At 39.8% G+C, this 20,523-nt stretch overlaps 1 protein-coding gene across 2 annotated transcripts in view; it reads right to left on the reverse strand.

Moving 5' to 3' along the window:
* CRYBG2 (crystallin beta-gamma domain containing 2) overlaps positions 1 to 20,523 on the reverse strand; it is a 298,904-nt gene that overhangs the window by 109,020 nt on the left and 169,361 nt on the right. The gene's annotated exons all lie outside the window — the stretch shown is intronic.

The following is a 20,523-nucleotide window of genomic DNA, read 5'->3' on the forward strand; positions in this document are numbered from 1 at the left end:
AGACCCCATTTGACAAACCTCTCCTCATAGCTTAAAGGGACAGTCTACACTAAAATTGTTATTGTTTAAAAAAAGAGATACTGGGGGCGGAGTCGCCGTGTACTCCGAATGCCTTGTCTTGTATTTTAACTTCTAGCAGGATTGAATGGGTTTGCTACCAGACGAAAACGGCATCTAATCAAGCCGGACCATAGCCCAAACACAGCAGATAAGTTTCGGAGGTTGAAACCACCTTAAGACGGTAGCTATCAGTAGTTTGCTGCTCGAGCCCTCTAAATATAAGGCGTGACGATGCAATGGTAATTGCGATTGCGCCTAAGACCTTTGGAAACATATTCAGCTATAACAGCTCTGTTTTGGACCTGGAGCTGCAGATACTCACCTAATTCACCAGCCGGAGACAGATATGAGAGGATAATCCATGCCGCTTGAGTGCGGCCTAACCACGTGACCTCCAGAACGGGAAGAATCTGCTTAGAGCACACAGAGAGCAGAGATAAGTACCCTTCTGGCTTTTGCACCCTTACATGGGATATATTAATAAGGGACATTGAATATTTACTGTTGAGAGCACAGAAATTAAAATTAAAAGGCGATCTTGGCATGTACTATGCAAATCCCACATAATCTTTTATAGTGTTCTGTAATATACCGGATGTGATATCTAATACATGTAAGAAGCCAATTAAATGATAAAACAAGAGTTTTCCCTATAACACTCAGGGAATGATCTTCATTGCAGCTAAGCTCATAATCCACACATATATTTAGTAAGAACCAGTTGAACTCTATATTACACCCCTGCAACTGCTATAGATGACTATTTACCCCTGAGAGGTGATCAAAGGAAATTAGACACTGCTGAAATTGTGAGTTAGCACAGCTATCTGCTGTGAAATAAGGTCACTGACCTACATCCTTATAAGAAAAAAGAGAAAGTACCATGCTTTATTATCTAAAAGCTGTATCATCCATAATAGTGAAAATGTCGCCAAAAAAGCTCACTAAGCAGAATAAACCACAAAAATCTTCACTAAGTAGAACACCGCTACTTAATTCTTTTTTCACATTAGCTGAACCAGCAACCCCAGTGGGGAGTAATCCTATACACTCCAACTCTAATCCGCCATCACCCACATCAGAAATGGAGGAAGATGAACAGAATGACACTGTTTCAATACCTAAAATAGTACTGGATTCCATTCCTTCGAAAAAAGACCTTACTGCCCTGATGGGCCAAGTACGTAGCTGCATTAGAGAAGAAATTTCTACCTTACGAAAGGATATTAACGAAATTGGAAATAAAGTAGAATACTTAGAGGAAGTTCAAGAAAGTAACCAAGAAGAAATCTCTATTTTACACCAACTTGTCAAAAAGCCTCTATTCTGCAACTTCACAACAAGTTGGAAGACTTGGAGAATAGAGAAAGAAGACAAAACCTCAGAGTGAGAGGCATTCCAGAAGACATCCTAGCCTCCTCTCTAAACGAATACCTGACTGATCTCTTCGAAACCTACCTACTGAAACCTGAATCAATCCCCTATTGGACTTCGACTTTACAAATATGTCACCTCCTCTACAGGGGGCTCTAATATGTTTAGAACATCAACCCAGTAGGACTCACCTCACCATTTAAATGGTTTATTCAAAGAAAATGTATATAGTTCAAATATGCTTAATGCCCTTTGCCATAAATACTGTAGTCATATATTTGCTCTCCCATTAATATATTGGTATAGCTTGCTTAACCATAATGATGTTATCCATGTTTATTGTTGATTAATATAATTACAGGACAGGGATATGCCCTCCAGCTGTTTTAAACAGTGTTGTTCATTTATTTTGAGCTGTTGAACTCACACGCTAGTAGTGAATTAATACTAATAAGTCTTACATTATTGTTACTGTTATTATTATGTTATGTTATTTTCCGTTTATGTTTTTATGTGCAAATGAAAGCTTCCTAATTCTGACCTATGTTACCACTCAGACATCACATAATACCATAACTCTATATCTTAACCATGACTGATCCAAGCTACCCATTATTAACATTTTTAACCCAAAATGTAAAGGGCTTTATTGCTCCTCTAAAAAGATCAATAGTCTTCACAGATTTCAAATGCTCATACACTGATATACTCTTTTTACAAGAGACTCCTATTCCTACTCCTATTTTTCCTCACAATACCCTTTACATTTCCACAATAGTCATCCCTCTAAAAAATTAACGGGATTAGTATATTTTTTCATAAATCCATTCCTTTCCAAGTTCAACATACAGAACGAGATAAAAAAGGTAGATTCTTGGGTCTACAGGGCCTTCTCTTTGGTAGGCCCAAACACACGCCAATCTACTTTTTTTAAACAAATAAACAAATTAACCATTCCTTTCTCCAAAGGTGCACTTCTAATGGCAGGTGATATCAACATTCCCCTAAACCCATCTCAAGATAGTTCCAACCCTTTAATAAATATCTCAAAAACAAAACTTAAATCCATATGGTCCAATATTCACCTACTGTCCTTACATGATTCCTGGCGACACCTTCATCCAGATACAAAATACTATACCTTTTTTCGAATCCAAATAGATCTCATTCTCACCTAGACTACATCTTTGTAGACTTATTTCTATCCCATTTAAAGACCTCACGAATAAAACCAACAGCGTTGTCAGACCACACTGCAGTTATCAGTAAATTTAGCTGGCCTTCCCAACCTCTTAAACCATTTACATGGCGACTAGACGAGACAATCCTTTTGGACCCGCTGAACAAAACTCACATTGAACACGCCATCACCAACTTTTTTCAAGAAAATATAACTGACAACTTGGAAATGGGACTGATCTGAGAAGCACATAAATGTACCATTAGAGGGGAAGTAATAAAACTCAAAGCAAATAAATAAAAATTACAGAAAGCACAATGCTCCCAATTAACACAAGATCTACTTCGTTTAGATCATCTACATAAACTGACTCCACTCTAAAAGCCTTGCAAAATACAAGAGCCCAACTGAATTACCTACTCCTAATAAAACCCCAGCAACAATCCTTTTATTTAAAACAAATGTTCTTTATAGAAGCCAACAAAGCTGACATGTTCCTTGTCAAAGCGCTGAAACAAAAACAAAATTCCCTGTATATACATAGTATTAAGAACGACAAACTCAACATAGTAGAGGACTCTCTAAGCATAGCAATAACATTCAGGAACTATTTTGCAAATCTCTATCATCTTTTCCCATCAAGAACTGAGGAGACACATTCCTCTATCTGTCAAGACTATTTTCAAGTCATACCCACAACAAAACTCCCGCCTGACATGGTAGAATATTTGAAACAACCGATTACTAGTCAGGAAATTGACCTAGCAATACCAGCAATAAAAGCAGGTAAAAGCCCTGGACCAGACGGGTTCAGTGGATTTTATTATAAAACCTATAAAGGCCTACTTATACCACATTTGCTTTCCCTTTTCCAATCAGTTGATAATTTTCACCCAATGTCACTTAAGATGTTAGAAGCCCATGTTTTGGTTATACTGAAGCCATGGAAATCTCAAGACCTTCCATCCAATTTCAAGCCTATCTCACTACTTAATGTAGACCTAAAGATATTTGCAAAACTTTTGGCAAATCGTTTGAACCAAGTTTTTCCCACCCTGATACATACAGATCAGGTGGGATTAGTACCACAACGTGAGACAAGGGATAATACCACCAGAATTCTTCAGCTTATACAATATGCAAAATTACATCAAATTCTTTCAGTCCACCAGCGACGAACGCTGAAAAGGCCTTTGACAGGTTGGACTGGACATTCCTACACCACTCATTAAAATTTGGCATCCCAGATGAATTTATTGCAAACGTTTTTACCCTATACTCCCAACCAACTGCTAAGGTCAAGGTCAATGGCATTTTGTCATTGATCGTTCCCTATCAGAAATGGCACGAGGCAGGGTTGTCCCCTATCTCCTCTACTATTCATTCTATCTATGGAAATTCTAGCTACTAAACTCAGACTATAAAATCGCTTGGACTTTTATCACAACATAGGGTTTATATGGGAAACAAGCCCACAAAACCCACATAATATCCCCCCCACACACACACCAATACAGATGGATGTCATTAATCGGTTAAAAGAACTGAGTATTATAGGTTAACATAGATTGTTAATTGCACATATGAGGGGTTTTACCTCTTTTTTCTTTTCTTTCTTTTCTGCTTCCATTTGTTGTATTGTTATGTATCTGTTATTATTACTTAACTCTACATCAGTTATATTATGGTATAAAGTACATGGACATTCACTTTTTCGACCAACAGTCAGTTGTAACTGTGTAACTGATTTATGTATCTTTTAATGACACTGATATTGTACTATTATACAAAATTTCAATAAAAAAAATAGAGTTTCCTTTGTCTCAAATGAGTTTTGGCTTTTTTTTTTACATTATTAGTTTTCAGGAAAAAAAAAAGGAAATTTATGCTTACCTGATAAATTGATTTCTTCTACGATACGACGAGTCCACGGATTCATCCTTACTTGTGGGATATTATCCTCCTGCCTTACAAATCTGTTCAACAGAAGCATCGTTTTTAAAGCCCATGTGGAAGCCACAGCTCTAGTAGAATGAGCCGTAATTTTTTCAGGAGGCTGCTGTCCAGCAGTCTCGTATGCTAGGCGGATGACGCGTTTCAGCCAAAAAGAAAGAGAGGTAGCCGTAGCTTTTTGACCCCTACGCTTTCCAGAATAAACAATAAATAGAGAAGATGTTTGACGGAAATCCTTGGTCGCTTGTAAGTAAAACTTCAAGGCACAAACCACGTCCAAGTTGTGTAACAGACGTTCCTTCTTAGAAGAAGGATTAGGACACAAGGAAGGAACAACAATTTCATGATTAATATTCTTATTTGAAACAACCTTAGGAAGGAATCCAGGTTTAGTACGCAAAACCACCTTATCAGAATGGAATATAAGATAAGGTGAATCACATTGTAACACCGAAAGCTCAGAAACTCTTCGAGCAGAAGAGATAGCAACCAAAAACAAAACTTTCCAAGATAACAGCTTAATATCTATGGAATACATCAAACGGAACCCCTTGAAGAACATTGAGAACTAAATTCAAACTCCATGGCGGAGCAATAGGTTTAAACACAGGCTTGATTCTGATTAAAGCCTGACAAAAAGACTGAATGTCTGGAACATCCGCCAGACGCTTGTGTAGTAAAATAGACAAAGCAGAGATTTGTCCCTTTAAGGAACTAGCTGACAGTCCCGTCTCCAATCCTTCTTGGAGAAAGGACAAAATTCTAGGAATCCTAACCCTACTCCATGAGTAACCCTTGGATTCGCACCAATAAATATATTTACGCCATATCTTATGGTAAATCTTTCTAGTGACAGGCTTGCATGCCTGAATCAAAGTATCAATGACCGTCTCCGAGAATCCCCGATTAGATAAAATCAAGCATTCAATCTCCAGGCAGTCAGCTGCAGAGAATTTAGATTTGGATGTTGGAACGGACCTTGAATGAGAAGGTCCTGTCTCAATGGAAGTTTCCACGGTGACAGAGAGGACATGTCCACTAGATCCGCATACCAAGTCCTGCATGGCCACGCAGGCGCTATTAGTATCACCAAAGCTTTCTCCTGTCTGATTCTTGCAATCACACGAGGCAGGAGGGGAAACAGTGGCAACACATAAGCCAGGTTGAACGACCAAGGCACTACTAGAGCATCTATCAGTACAGTCTGGGGATACCTTGACCTGGACCCGTAACGTGGAAGCTTGGCATTCTGTCGAGATGCCACCATCAGATCCAATTCCGGTCTGCCCCATTGATGAATCAATGATGCAAACACCTCCGGGTGGAGTTCCCACTCCTCCGGATGAAAAGTCTGACGACTTAGAAAATCCTCCTCCCAGTTCTCTACTCCTGGGATATAGATTGCTGATAGATGGCAAGAGTGAGCCTCCGCCCATCGGATTATCTTTGAAACCTCTATCATTGCTAGAGAACTCCTTGTTCCCCCTTGATGATTGATATATGCTACAGTCGTGATATTGTCCGACTGGAATCTTATGAATTTGGCCAAAGCCAACTGAGGCCACGCCTGAAGCGCGTTGAATATTGCTCTCAGTTCCAGAATATTTATTGGAAGTAGAGACTCCACCTGAGTCCAAACACCCTGAGCCTTCAGGGAATTCCAGACTGCACCCCAGCCCAAGAGGCTGGCATCCGTTGTCACTATTACCCATGATGGCCTGTGGAAGCACATTCCCTGGGACAGATGATCCTGTGACAACCACCAAAGAAGAGAGTCTCTGGTCTCTTGATCCAGATTTATCTGATGAGATAAATTTGCATAATCCCCATTCCACTGTCTGAGCATGCACAGCTGATGTGGTCTGAGATGAAAGCGAGCAAACGGAATGATGTCCATTGCCGCTACCATTAATCCAATGACCTCCCTACTGATGGCCGAGGAATGGACTGAAGTGCTCGGCAAGTATTTCAAATTTTCATGTCTACCGAGTCTATCAGAGTTCCCAAGAATGGAACTCTTGTTTCTGGAACTAGTGAACTCTTTTCTATAATAACTTTCCAACCATGAGTTCTTAGGAATGACAACATGATGTCCGTGTGAGATTTGGTCAGATGATAAGTTGACGCCTGGATCAAAATATCATCCAGATAGGGCACCACTGCTATGCCCCGCGGTCTGAGAACCACTAGAAGGGACCCTAGCACCTTTGTGAAGATTCTGGGAGCTGTGGCCAACCCGAAGGGAAGAGCCACAAACTGATAATGTTTGTCCAGAAAGGCAAACCTTAGAAACTGATGATGATCCTTGTGGATAGGAATGTGAAGGTATGCATCCTTCAGGTCCACGGTGGTCATGTATTGACCCTCCTGGATCATTGGTAAAATTGTTCGTATAGTCTCCATCTTGAATGATGGGACTCTGAGAAATTTGTTTAGACATTTGAGATCTAAGAATGGTCTGAAAGTTCCCTCTTTTTTGGGAACCACAAACAGATTTGAGTAAAACCCCTGCCCCTGTTCCTGTTTTGGAACTGGGCAAATTACTCCCATGGTATAGAGGTCTTTTACACAGCGTAAGAACGCCTCTCTTTTTGTCTGCTCTACAGACAAACGTGAAAGATGAAATCGCCCTCGTGGGAGAAAATCCCTGAATTCCAGCTGATACCCCTGGGTCACAATTTTCAATGCCCAGGGATCCTGAACATCCCTTGCCCAAGCCTGATCAAAGAGAGAAAGTCTGCCCCCTACTAAATCCGCTCCCGGATCGGGGGCTGCCCCTTCATGCTGTCTTGGTAGCAGCAGCGGGCTTCTTGGCTTGTTTACCTTTATTCCAGGCCTGGTTAGGTCTCCAGACAGACTTGGATTGAGCAAAATTCCCTTCCTGCTTAGTTGAAGAAGAGGAAGCAGAGGGTACTCCCTTAAAATTTAGAAAGGAACGAAAATTATTTTGTTTACCCCTCATCTTAAGAGACTTGTCTTGGGGTAGGGCGTGACCCTTACCTCCAGTAATGTCAGAAATGATTTCCTTCAATTCAGGCCCGAATAGGGTCTTACCCTTCAAAGGGATAGCTAAAAGCTTAGATTTAGATGACACATCAGCAGACCACAATTTCAGCCATAACGCAAAGCCTGTGTTTTTCGCCGCTAATTTAGCAATTTGAAGAGCAGCATCTGTGATAAAAGAATTTAACCTAGAATTCTATCTAAAATGTCCTCTAAAGGCGTCTCTAGGTTAAAGACTTTATTATGTTGATGAAAACAACTTCAGCAAAAACGGGTACTGCGCCTTTAAGAAATAAATAAGCGCACACTTTGTTTCCAAATTTGCTTAATAACGCCTATATTTAGAGTTCTGCGGTAGCCGTCAAAAGCAGCGTTAAGAGGTCCTAACGCTGCTTTTGGCCGCCCGCTGGTATTTAGAGTCGTGTAGGTAAGGGTCTAACGCTCACTTTCAAGCCGCGACTTTTCCATACCGCAGATCCCCTTACGCCAATTGCGTATCCTATCTTTTCAATGGGTTCTTCCTAACGCCGGTATTTAGAGTCTTGGCTGAAGTGAGCAGTAGACCCTCTACCGACAAGACTCCAGCCGCAGAAAAAAAGTCAGTAGTTAAGAGCTTTCTGGGCTAACGCCGGTTTATAAAGCTCTTAACTACTGTGCTCTAAAGTACACTAACACCCATATACTACCTATGTACCCCTAAACTGAGGCCCCCCCACATCGCCGCCACTATAATAAATATTTTTAACCCCTAATCTGCCGACCGCACACCACCGACACCTACATTATCCCTATGAACCCCTAATCTGCTGCCCCTAACATAATATTTATTAATATTTATTAACCCCTAATCTGCCCCCCCCCAACGTCGCCGCTACCTACCTACACTTATTAACCCCTAATCTGCCGACCGGACCTCGCCGCTACTCTAATAAATGTATTAACCCATAAACCGCTGCACTTCCGCCTCGCAAACCCTATAATAAATAGTATTAACCCCTAATTTGCCCTCCCTAACATCGGCGCCACCTAACTTCAAGTATTAACTCCTAATCTGCCGACCGGACCTCGCCGCTACTATAATAAATGTATTAACCCCTAAAGCTAAGTCTAACCCTAACCCTAACACCCCCCCTAAATTAAATATCATTTTAATCTAACTAAATAAATCAGCCAATTCCGATTCCGATCAGCCAATAGAATGCAAGATCAATCTGATTGGCTGATTGGATCAGCCAATCCGATTGAAATTGAATCTGATTGGCTGATTCAATCAGCCAATCAGATTTTTCCTACCTTAATTCCGATTGGCTGATAGAATCCTATCAGCCAATCAGAATTCGAGGGACGCCATCTTGGATGACGTCATTTAAAGGAACCTTCATTCGGCGAGTAGGCGTCGGGGAAGAAGGATGGATCCGCGTCGGCTGGAAGAAGATGGCTCCGCTCCGGATGGATGAAGATAGAAGATGCCGCTTGGATGAAGATGTCTGCCGGTCCGTATGTCCTCTTCTGCCCGGATAGGATGAAGACTTCTGCCGCTCCGGATGTCCTCTTTTGGTCCATCGGTGCCCGGCTGGGTGAACACGACTCAAGGTAGGGAGATCTTCAGGGGGGTAGTGTTAGGTTTATTTAAGGGGGGTTTGGGTTAGAGTAGGGTATGTGGGTGGTGGGTTGTAATGCTGGGGGGTGGTATTGTGTGTTTTTTTACAGACAAAAGAGCTGATTACTTTGGGGCATGCCCCTCAAAAAGCCCTTTTAAGGGCTGGTAATAGAGCTGTTAACTTTTTTAATTTAGATTAGGGTAGGGAAATTTTTTTATTTTGGGGGGCTTTGTTATTTTATTAGGGCGCTTAGAGTTGGTGTAATTAGCTTAAAATTCTTGTAATCTTTTTTTATTTTTTGTAATTTAGTGTTGTTGTTTTTTGTAATTTAGTTTAGTTTATTTAATTGTAGGTAATTGTAGGTAATTTATTTAATTAATTTATTGCTAGTGTAGTGTTAGGTTTAATTGTAACTTAGGTTAGGATTTATTTCACAGGTAATTTTGTAATTATTTTAACTAGGTAGCTATTAAATAGTTAATAACTATTTAATAGCTATTGTACCTAGTTAAAATAAATACAAAGTTGCCTGTAAAATAAATATAAATCCTAAAATAGCTACAATATAATTATTCGTTATATTGTAGCTATATTAGGGTTTATTTTACAGGTAAGTATTTAGGGATACTTTAGTTAATAAGGTTTAATTTATTTTGTTAGTTTAAAATTATATTTAATTTAGGGGGGTGCTAGGGTTAGGGTTAGACTTAGCTTTAGGGGTTAATACATTTATTATAGTAGCGGCGAGGTCCGGTCGGCAGATTAGGGGTTAATACTTGAAGTTAGGTGGCGGCGATGTTAGGGAGGGCAGATTAGGGGTTAATAATATTTATTATAGTGTTTGTGAGGCGGGAGTGCGGCGGTTTAGGGGTTAATACATTTATTAGAGTAGCGGCGAGGTCCGGTCGGCAGATTAGGGGTTAATAAGTGTAGGTAAGGTAGCAGCGATGTTGGGGGGGGCAGATTAGGGGTTAATAAATATAATATAGGTGTCGGCGATGTTAGGGACAGCAGATTAGGGGTACATAGGTATAATGTAGGTTGCGGCGGTGTAAGGAGCGGCAGATTAGGGGTTAATTGTGTAATGCAGGTGTCAGCGATAGCGGGGGCGGCAGATTAGGGGTTAATAAGTGTAATGTTAGGGGTGTTTAGACTCGGGGTTCATGTTAGGGTGTTAGGTGCAGACTTAGAGAGTGTTTCCCCATAGGAAACAATGGGGCTGCGTTAGGAGCTGAACGCTGCTTTTTTGCAGGTGTTAGGTTTTTTCCAGCCCAAATTGCCCCATTGTTTCCTATGGAGGAATCGTGCACGAGCACGTTTTTCCAGCTAGCCGCTACCGTAAGCAACGCTGGAATTGAGGGTTGAAGTGGCGGTAAATTCGGCTCAACACTCCCTTTTTGGAGCCTAACGCAGCCCTTCAGAGAACTCTCAATACCAGCGTTGTTTAGAAGCAGAGCTAGAAAAAAAAGACGCGTAGCTAACGCACCCCTTTGGCCGCAAAACTCTAAGTCTAGGTGTAAGTTATTAAACTGCTCAATTTAAATTTCATATATCCTATATTGCAGTCGGATATTGCACCACAAGTAAAAAGGGCAAATTAAACCTCTAGTACAGGTTAAATGAAGGCAAAAACGTTATGGACAAAAATATTACAAAAATGCCCCTGCACCTCGCCACAGCTCTGCTATGGCGCCTACCTGCCCCCAGGGAATTGACAAACGATCCAATATCGCTACAGAAAATAACACCTAAGTCTGGGCCCAACCGGAGCTGATGGCTGCTGCTTTCTCTCCAGAAACTAACTGCGCATTTGAAGCGCGAAAATTAGGCCCCGCCCATCATGAACGATGTGCTAACAGCCTCAACAACCACATGGAAAGCGGTTTAACCAGCCATGTGGGTTATATACTTAAAACATTAAAAATATAGCCATGTGAACCCCCAGCACAACGCAACATAACCAGCCATAAAAACTCTTTTATATAATAAAAAACGTTAGGCTGCCCCAGCGTCTTAACCATGCTGCTGCAATTGGCCCTGAATCTTTGTTGCTGCATTTATAACAACGATAATTTACACAGGATTTCAGTACCACCCTGATATATAGGTCTACTGCTTACCCCTTCCCAACCTGGGAACTATGTCAGCCAATTCTGATATACCATAGTCTCTTCAGAAATAAATGACTGCACATACCTCAATGCTGCTTGTAGCATGAAAACGTTCCCCACACTGAAGATTCCTCTTGTACTCCTCAGCAACTCTGTGGGAACCAACAATTTCAAGGCAGAAATCTTCTTCTATATCCTGTCTGAGAAAAATAGTACTCACTGCTACCATTTTAAAATAAAAAACTTCTTGATTGAAGAAACTAAAAACTATCATTTTAACACCTCTTTCACTTTACCCTTCCTAATACTAGCATAGGCAAAGAGAATGACTGGGGGTGGAGGGAAGGGAGGGGCTATATATACAGCTCTGCTGTGGTGCTCTTTGCCACTTCCTGTTAGCAGGAGGATAACATCCCACAAGTAAGGATGAATCCGTGGACTCGTCGTATCTTGTAGAAGAAAGAGAGAGATACTGCCTTTACTAACCATTCCCCAGTTTTGCACAATTAACATTGATGTATTAATATACTTTATAACATTTAAACCTCTAAATTTCTGTTTTTAAGCCACAATAGACAGACTCTTATCACATGCTTTTGTATTTGCTTTTCACAACAGGAGACTGCTAGTTCATGTGGGCGACATAGATAACGTGTTCACGCATGAGGAGGTATTTAAGATTTAGCACAACACAGTACTAAATGCAAGTCAATAGATAATAAATTAAAAGTCATGTGATCAGGGGGCTGTCAGAAGATGCTTAGATACAACACAGTACTAAATGCACAACACAGTACTAAATGCAAGTCAATAGATAATAAATTAAAAGTCATGTGATCAGGGGGCTGTCAGAAGATGCTTAGATACAAGGTAATCACAGGGGTAAAAAGTATATTAATAAAACTGTGTTCGTTATGCAAAACTGAGTAATAGATAATAAAGGGATTATCTATCTATAAAAACAATAACAATTCTATTGTAGACTGTCCCTTTAAATTCTCTATTCCCCTTCTCTGAATGTCTTTTTTTGAGATTGGTCTCCAGAACTGCACTCCATACTCAGGGTGACGTCTTACCAGGGAATTTATATAGTGACATAATTATTTCTTCCTCCCTTATATCAATGCCTCTTTTAATACATACTAGTATCTTATTAGCCTTAGAAGCCACTGCCCTTCATTGTGCTCTTATTTCTAGCTTGTTATCTATAAGTACACCCAAATCACTTTCCTCCTCTGTTTTGCTAAGTCTAGTCCCATTTAAATAATAGGTTGCCTGCTTATTTTTAGTTCCAAAATGTAGAACCTTGCATTTTCTAGTATTGAATCCCATTTTCCATTTACCTGCCCATTCCTCCAATATTTGTAAATCCCCTTGCAAAACAATTTAGGATGGAATCTAAAGCTTAGCAGCCGGCCATTTTTGGTTCAGAACCCTGGATAGCGCTACCTGATTGGTGGCTACATTTAGCCACCAATCAGCAAGCGCTACCCAGGTGCTGAACCAAAAATGGTCTGGCTCCTAAGCAGAGATTCTTGCTTTTCAAATAAAGATAGCGAGAGAATGAAGAAAAATGGATAATTGGAGTAAATTAGAAAGTTGCTTAAAATTGCATGCTATATCTAAATCATGGAAGAACAAATTTGGGTTTAGTATCCCTTTAAAATTTAAATGCACCAATGTGCATATTAATTTTGACCTTCTTTCCCTTTAAGTCACAATATGAGTTAGTGTAACATACTATTCTGAGAGTCTTCTCCAGATCACACTATGGGGTCAATTTATCAAGCTCCGTACGGCCCGATTGGCCGCGAATCTGCAGGGGGCAGCATTGCACCAGCAGTTCACAAGAACTGCTGGTGCAATGATAAATGCAGACAGCGTATGCTGTTGGCTTTTATCGATGTGCGGCAGACATGATCACTACATTGTATCATGTCTGCTCGCACATTAATAAATGAACCCCTATAAATAGTCATCTTCATACTATAAAAAGGGAATCAGATTAAATTGTATTTTTTTGTGTTATAACCAGTAACATTACATTAATTTCCATTAAATACTAATTACATTTTTATTATATACCTATTGGAATAGGTAGGGCTGTTGGGAAACGCATTTTTTTCAGATATGTTTAATTAATAAAGGAATGTGAGATGTAAATTTTAATATTTAAAATAAAGTGGGTATAAGTAAAAATAAATGCATTGTTAAATACATATGACCTTCTTTCAAGACTATGGAGTCGATTTAACAAGCAGCGAATGCTGCATCAACACCCCATCGTTAACGGAAGTTAAGAAGCAGCGGTCGTAAAAATTTACTTTTCCACCACGTTTTAGGTGGCAGACTGAAAATATCACGATCGGATATGATCGGGATGATTGATACCCCCTGCTAGCGGTCGATTGTCCGCCGGTGAGCAGGGGGCGGCATTGCACAAGCATTTCACTAGAAATGCTTGTGCAATGTTAAATGCTGACAGTGTATGCCGTCGGCATTTAGTGAGGTTGAGCGTATATAATTCGCTATAGCGAATCATGTCCACTTGACCTATGGTAAATCTACCCCATTATCTGTAACTGAAAGCAACTGATTTGTATAGTTAATTCGATTTTTTTTTTTTAAATCACAGTGCTTTGTGATGTCATCACACATATTCAAGTTATTGCACAGTATGAAATCATTTACAAAGTTGTCAGGTCTGAGATTATATTTTTTAAACAGAATACAGGCTCATAACTTTGATAAAACTTATTTTTCTTGCCAACTTTCTTATAATCAGTACAAGTGTACTTGCCCTAGGGCACGGCAATCATTCTATGCTGCCAAAACACTGGACACTTGCACAAGTGCAATAACCACTGTCTTACCAAAGATTCATCTTGTATTATACAACACAGAGATATGGCAATGTGCCTTTATACATATGTGTCTGCCCTAAGGCTCAGTCAGTCATTTGATGATGCCAAAACATTAGACTTACACAAGTGCTACCGCATCCTCTCTTATCATAGAATAACCTTGTAATGTAAACAGTAGCAAACCTACTCAACAGAGGGCCCTGATGCAATAATATGTTTTGGGCTCCCTAAAGATAACTCAGCAGAAAGCAGTAGTATTAATATACACGCTGCTTTATAATGATTTTGAGCCTATACAGATACATAGCCAGCTACATGCACTAATTAAAGGTTCCCCTGCATTAGGATTGTACACATTATGCACATGCACGTGTATAGACTGGCTGCTATGGGTCCCCCCTAGTACCTGGGCCCTAGTGACTGTAAAAACTAGTGATTCAGCCTCTTACGGTCTGTACATTCTGTGATAGAAAATAAATATTAACCAAAACATAGGTGAAAGTTATCAACTTGTCACTTAAGTTATGAAATGACCTTAGCAAGAGGTTGTATGAATCTAACATTTGCATGTTTATTTGGTTGATTACATTTATATAAATCCTTAATTAGAAGGAACATTTCATAATTCAGGTACAACATGCAAGTCTAAGAAACGTTTTATTTCAATTCTGTTATCAAATGTTCTTTGCTCTTTTGCTTTGATTTGTTAAAAGCATACCTAGGTAGGCTCAGGAGCTAGCTAGCTTGTGGTTGGTGGCTACAAATATATGTCTCTTGTTACTGTCTCATCAGATGTGTTCCACTAGCTCCCAGTAGGGTATTGCTGCTCTGGTGTTGACTTTAACTATGTGTTTAACCCCATTTGCAGAGGTTTAACACTTGATCTAATGTATTCAAGCATTTTCTTTTGGCATTTTCTGTCCCTAGAGTATAACATATATTGACAGGCTGTGAATATTCTTTTGTTTAAATATTATCCAGATGCTTACATGATGCATTGATTTTGTTGTTCCAGTTTTTTTGTACACTTGATGCGCCATATGATTTCTATTTATTTAAATGTCTTCTATCACAGTGTTTCTCAACCGCGGTTATCAAGTACCCCCAACAGGCCAGGCTTTCTTTATAGCTGAACTAGAGCACAGGTGAAATAATCAGGTGATCAGTAACCATGGTTACTAACCTGCTCTCACTAGCGATGCCACCTCAGCCATGTTTTCCTGGACACTTATGAGTTACACATGCTGCAGGGTAAGCAGGGAGGAACATGTATTGTGCTGTTCATGTGATGTCCAAAGGCACAATTCATGTTCCGCCCTGCTTACCCTGCAGCATGTGTAACTCATAAGTGTCCAGGAAAACATGGCCAAGGTGCCATTCCTAGATCTCCCCAATCAGCTGATTATTTCACCTGTGCACTGGTTCAGCTATAAGGAAAACCTGGAATGTTGGGGGTACTTGAGGACCGCGGTTGGGAAACACTGTTCTATCACAAAGCAGACATATCCAAACTTGTTCTTTGAGGGATGCAGAGAGCTGACAATTTCACAATCTATTTAGTTCAACCTCAATGAATTAATCAGATTTAGTAGTTCTGAGTAAGCAACACACAAAGATAATTAAAGGGACATGCAACCTAATTTGTTTCTTTCATGATTCTGATTCAGAGTATCCAATTTTAAACAATTTTACAATTATGCCTGTTATTAAATTTGTGTCATTCTTTTAGCATCCTTTGTTGAAGGAGAAGCAATGCACTACTGGGACCTAGCTGAACACACTGGGCAAGCCAATGAATAGAGGCATATACATGCAGTCACTAATCAGCAGCTAGCTCAAGGGTTGAGTATTGCTTCCCCTAAGCCTACCTAGGTATGCTTTTCAACAAAGGCTGCCAAAGAACAAAGCAAATTATAAAATAGTAGTCGATTTGAAAGTTGTTTAAAATTGTATGTTCTACCTGAATCATGAAAGAAAATGTTGGTGTTTTATGTCCCTTTAAACTTGGCTTGTTTATTTTTATTTTATTTTTTAGAGGGTTAAAAAGTTAAGTGAAACTTAAACGGACACTAAACCCAAAATTTTTCTTTCATGATTCAGATAGAGAATACAAATTTAAACAACATTCAAATTGACTTATTTTTTATAATTTGCTTCATTCTTTAGATATCCCTTGCTGAAGAAATAGCAATGAACATGGGTGAGCCAATCACACGAGGCATCTATGTGCAGCCTTGATTTCATACAAGTGCCTTGTAGTCCTGCCTGGTCTTTTGTTTGCTCTGGATCTATGTGAAGCCACCAATCAGCAGTTACTGAGCCTATCTAGATACGCTTTTCAGCAAAGGATATCAAGAGAATGAAGCAAAATAAATAATAGAAGTAAATTGGAAAGTTGTTTAAAATGTAAAGCTCTTTCTAAAACATTAAAGATTATTTAATCATTTGGGCTTTTATGTCCCTTTAAGTGGCAGCAAAAATATCTTTCATGATTCAGCTAGACTCTAGCTGCTAGAATATGCCATTTTAAGCAACTTTCTAATTTACTTCTATTATCAATTTTTCAATTCTTTCTTCTCTTCGTATCTTTATTTGAAAAGCAGGAATGTAAGCTTAGGAGCCGACCCATTTTTGTCTCAAAACCCTGGGTAGCGCTTGCTGACTGGTGGCTACATTTAGCAAGCGCTACCCAGGTGCTTAACCAAAAATGGGCATGCTACTAAGTTTACATTCCTGCATTTCAAATAAATACCAAGAGAATGAAGAAAAATAGGTAATAGGAGTAAATTAGAAAGCTGCTTATATAAATCTAGAGTCACTTTATTTTAATGTACCTATGCAACTTTTTTTTTTACCCCTTACACTTTACATTAGGGGTGAATAAGCAGCAGATGCTGCTTTCTCCGTCCGAAGTTTCCGGCTTCCCGAAAACTTAAAGGGCCATAATACCAAAATGTTTAAACACTTGAAAGTGATGCAGCATAGCTGTAAAAAGCTGACTAGAAAATATCACCTGAACATCTCTATGTAAAAAAGAAAGATATTTTACCTTAAAAGTTCCTTAGTAGCCACATCCCATTGTAAAGGAATTCTAAGCAGCAAATCAGTATGTCTGTCCCGGGACAGCAGAAGGAGCGAGCTTTCGTGCACACTCATCTTATTTCCCTATTCAGTGTAAGGAAGTTTACAATGAAATCTCATGAGAATTAAGTGAAATCTCATGAGATCACAGTAAAAGAGTTCATGACCTCAGCACTGCTGATGCTGATTGGCTGCTTTTCATTTCTTCATTTATTTATTTTTTTACCTGTAGCTGGGCTGCAGCTGAGTATAACTTTTTACACAACTTACTCTGCTGAGCTTAGGAAGTTGTGAGGTAAAATATCTTCCTTTTTTACATAGAGATGCTCAGGTGATATTTTCCTGTCAGCTTTTTACAATTATGCTGCATCAGTTTCAAGTGATTTAGCATATGAGTATTATGTCCCTTTAAGTTAAGAAGCAGCGGTCATAAAACTCCTGCTCCTTAACTTGTCTGCCACCTTTTAGGTTCAGGATGATTGACACCCCCTGCTAGGGGGCCGCATTGCGCAAGCATTTCACTAGAAATGCATGTGCAATATCAAATGCCAATAGCGTATGCTGTCGGCATTTAGCGATGCAGGGCAACAAATGATAGATTGACCCCTAAGTCTTTACTCACGCTAACCCGACGATTGAAAAATTAGTTTTTTTCGCTTATCGCGACATTAACTAACTTTAGTATGCAACTTTTAATCTAACCCTATAGTTAGAAATTCAGCTCCCAGATAGTAAAAAATGATTCTACCCTCTACGTTACAGTATTGTATTGGGTACTTGTAAAGCGCGGATAATCACCCGTAAGGGTCTCAAGGCGCTGCTCATTTTATCGACCTCAGAAGGATGAAAGGCTGAGTGAACCTCGTCTGGGATCGAACCTGGGTTGCTACAAAGCTCAGACACAGTGAGCCAAGATCTGTTTAGATAAATATATGTAGAACAATTGTAAAGATGGGAGCCACCATTAATGGTTTAGGAGCCAAGGCTTTCTGGATCCTAGAATTTGCCAAGTCCCCACATAGATCTTACATTTTATCAGCTCACATACAACTGTACATAACTTGCATGGTAGAGGCAACGGTCTTGTCTAAGGTGACAAGAAGAATCTTTTAAACCTAGAAAACTTGTTACAGCAAAATGGCCACACCCCTTACTTTATCAAGTCAAATTTTACACATACTTCTTCAGTATTTAAACAGCTAATATAATTTAAAAAACAAACAAATACATCTTATTCTCTTTGCTTTGAATACATCATTAGCGCTAACATTTATTATGCTGTTAATTTACATAAGAAGATGTTAGTAATATAAAAGAGATATAAAAATGTCATCTTTAAGTAGAAAGCCATTGTAAGCTTAAAAAAATATATATATATTTATTTTTTTTTATTTATTTTTTAAACCATGTGAGCGAGAGCTATTAAAATTATTGCAATAATTTAGCTATTGGTGCCAACAGGTTCTAAGAATGCAGGTTCATTCCCAGCCCCTCCCTACAATACGCACACCTGATCTGCAACATGCCATGCATTGCCTGATCATAATTCCAGTGACAAATTGCTATGTGAATTTTCTATAAACAGGTCACAAACTGTCAACTCCTAATCCCCTCTCTGTAAGAAAAATTATTATTTAGCTTTAAGACAAGAAAAATCCATTTGAGTTTCTTCATTGATTTTAGTACTGACTTTCTCTAGTATTGTCAATTAATATGTATTATCTAATTACTGGCTGAAAATTTCCTGACAATTCAGTATTACACTGAGACAAATTTGGTTAGTTAAAAATAAAATCCATAAAATAATATAGAAAGTGGTTTGATCTATTTTGTGAGAGCATTTTTTTTTTAATTTTGTTATAGAAATTTCTACCTTTTACTGTACTCCTTTTCCCTCCTTCCAAGGGGTTAAAAATTAAGCATTTAGTCAAAGTTCTACTTCAGATGAGGATACGGGCAGTAATTAGAGCAGATGTGTCCTCATTTAGAGTGGCGCAGGACCCAATCTTGCACCACTTAAACACTTAGGGCCAGATTACTAGTGGAGCGATATTTTGACTTGCGCCCGTAAAGAGGCAAATTTGCCCATTTACGGGCACACATTAAATAACCAGCAATTACAAGTGGCTGGTTAATTCTACGGCAAGCTCGCGGTTTAACTTTTCACTAAGCACAATTAACCAGATCTCTGGTTAAATATAAAAAGTTGCCCTATAAACATATAATATATATTTATTTATTGCTGGCCAACGCTGCACAAATTGCCCCCTGTACTACACTAACTCCTCTGCCACCTTAGACTAGACCGCTGATTCCTAAAATCTCTGTCACCTTAGACTAGACTGCTGCTTCCTAACCTCTCTGTCACCTTAGACTAGACTGCTGCTTCCTAACCTCTCTGTCACCTTAGACTAAACCGCTGCTTCCTAACCTCTCTGCCACCTTAGACTAGACCGCTGCTTCCTAACCTCTCCGTCACCTTAGACTAGACCGCTGCTTCCTAAAATCTCTGGCACTTTAGACTAAACCGCTGCTTCCTAACCTCTCTGCCACCTTAGACTAGACCGCTGCTTCCTAACCTCTCTGTCACCTTAGACTAGACCGCTGATTCCTAACCTCTCTGTCACCTTAGACTAGACCGCTGCTTCCTAACCTCTCTGTCACTTTAGACTAGACCGCTGCTTCCTAACCTCTCTGTCACCTTAGACTAGACCGCTGCTTCCTAACCTCTCTGTCACCTTAGACTAGACCGCTGATTCCTAACCTCTCTGTCACCTTAGACTAGACCGCTGCTTCCTAACCTCTCTGTCACTTTAGACTAGACCGCTGCTTCCTAACCTCTCTGTCACCTTAGACTAGACCGCTGCTTCCTAACCTCTCTGCCACCTTAGACTAGACCGCTGCTTCCTAACCTCTCTGCCACCTTAGACTAGACCGCTGCTTCCTAACCTCTCTGCCACCTTAGACTAGACCGCTGCTTCCTAACCTCTGTGCCACCTTAGACTAGACTGATGCTTCCTAACCTCTCTGTCACCTTAGACTAGACCGCTGCTTCCTAACCTCTCTGCCACCTTAGACTAGACTGCTGCTTCCTAACCTCTCTGTCACCTTAGACTAGACCGCTGCTTCCTAACCTCTCTGTCACCTTAGACTAGACCGCTGCTTCCTAACCTCTCTGTCACCTTAGACTAGACTGCTGCTTCCTAACCTCTCTGCCACCTTAGACTAGACTGCTGCTTCCTAACCTCTCTGTCACCTTAGACTAGACCGCTGCTTCCTAACCTCTCTGTCACCTT

Source organism: Bombina bombina, chromosome 3 (assembly GCF_027579735.1).
Source record: "Bombina bombina isolate aBomBom1 chromosome 3, aBomBom1.pri, whole genome shotgun sequence".
Lineage (NCBI taxonomy): Eukaryota > Metazoa > Chordata > Amphibia > Anura > Bombinatoridae > Bombina > Bombina bombina.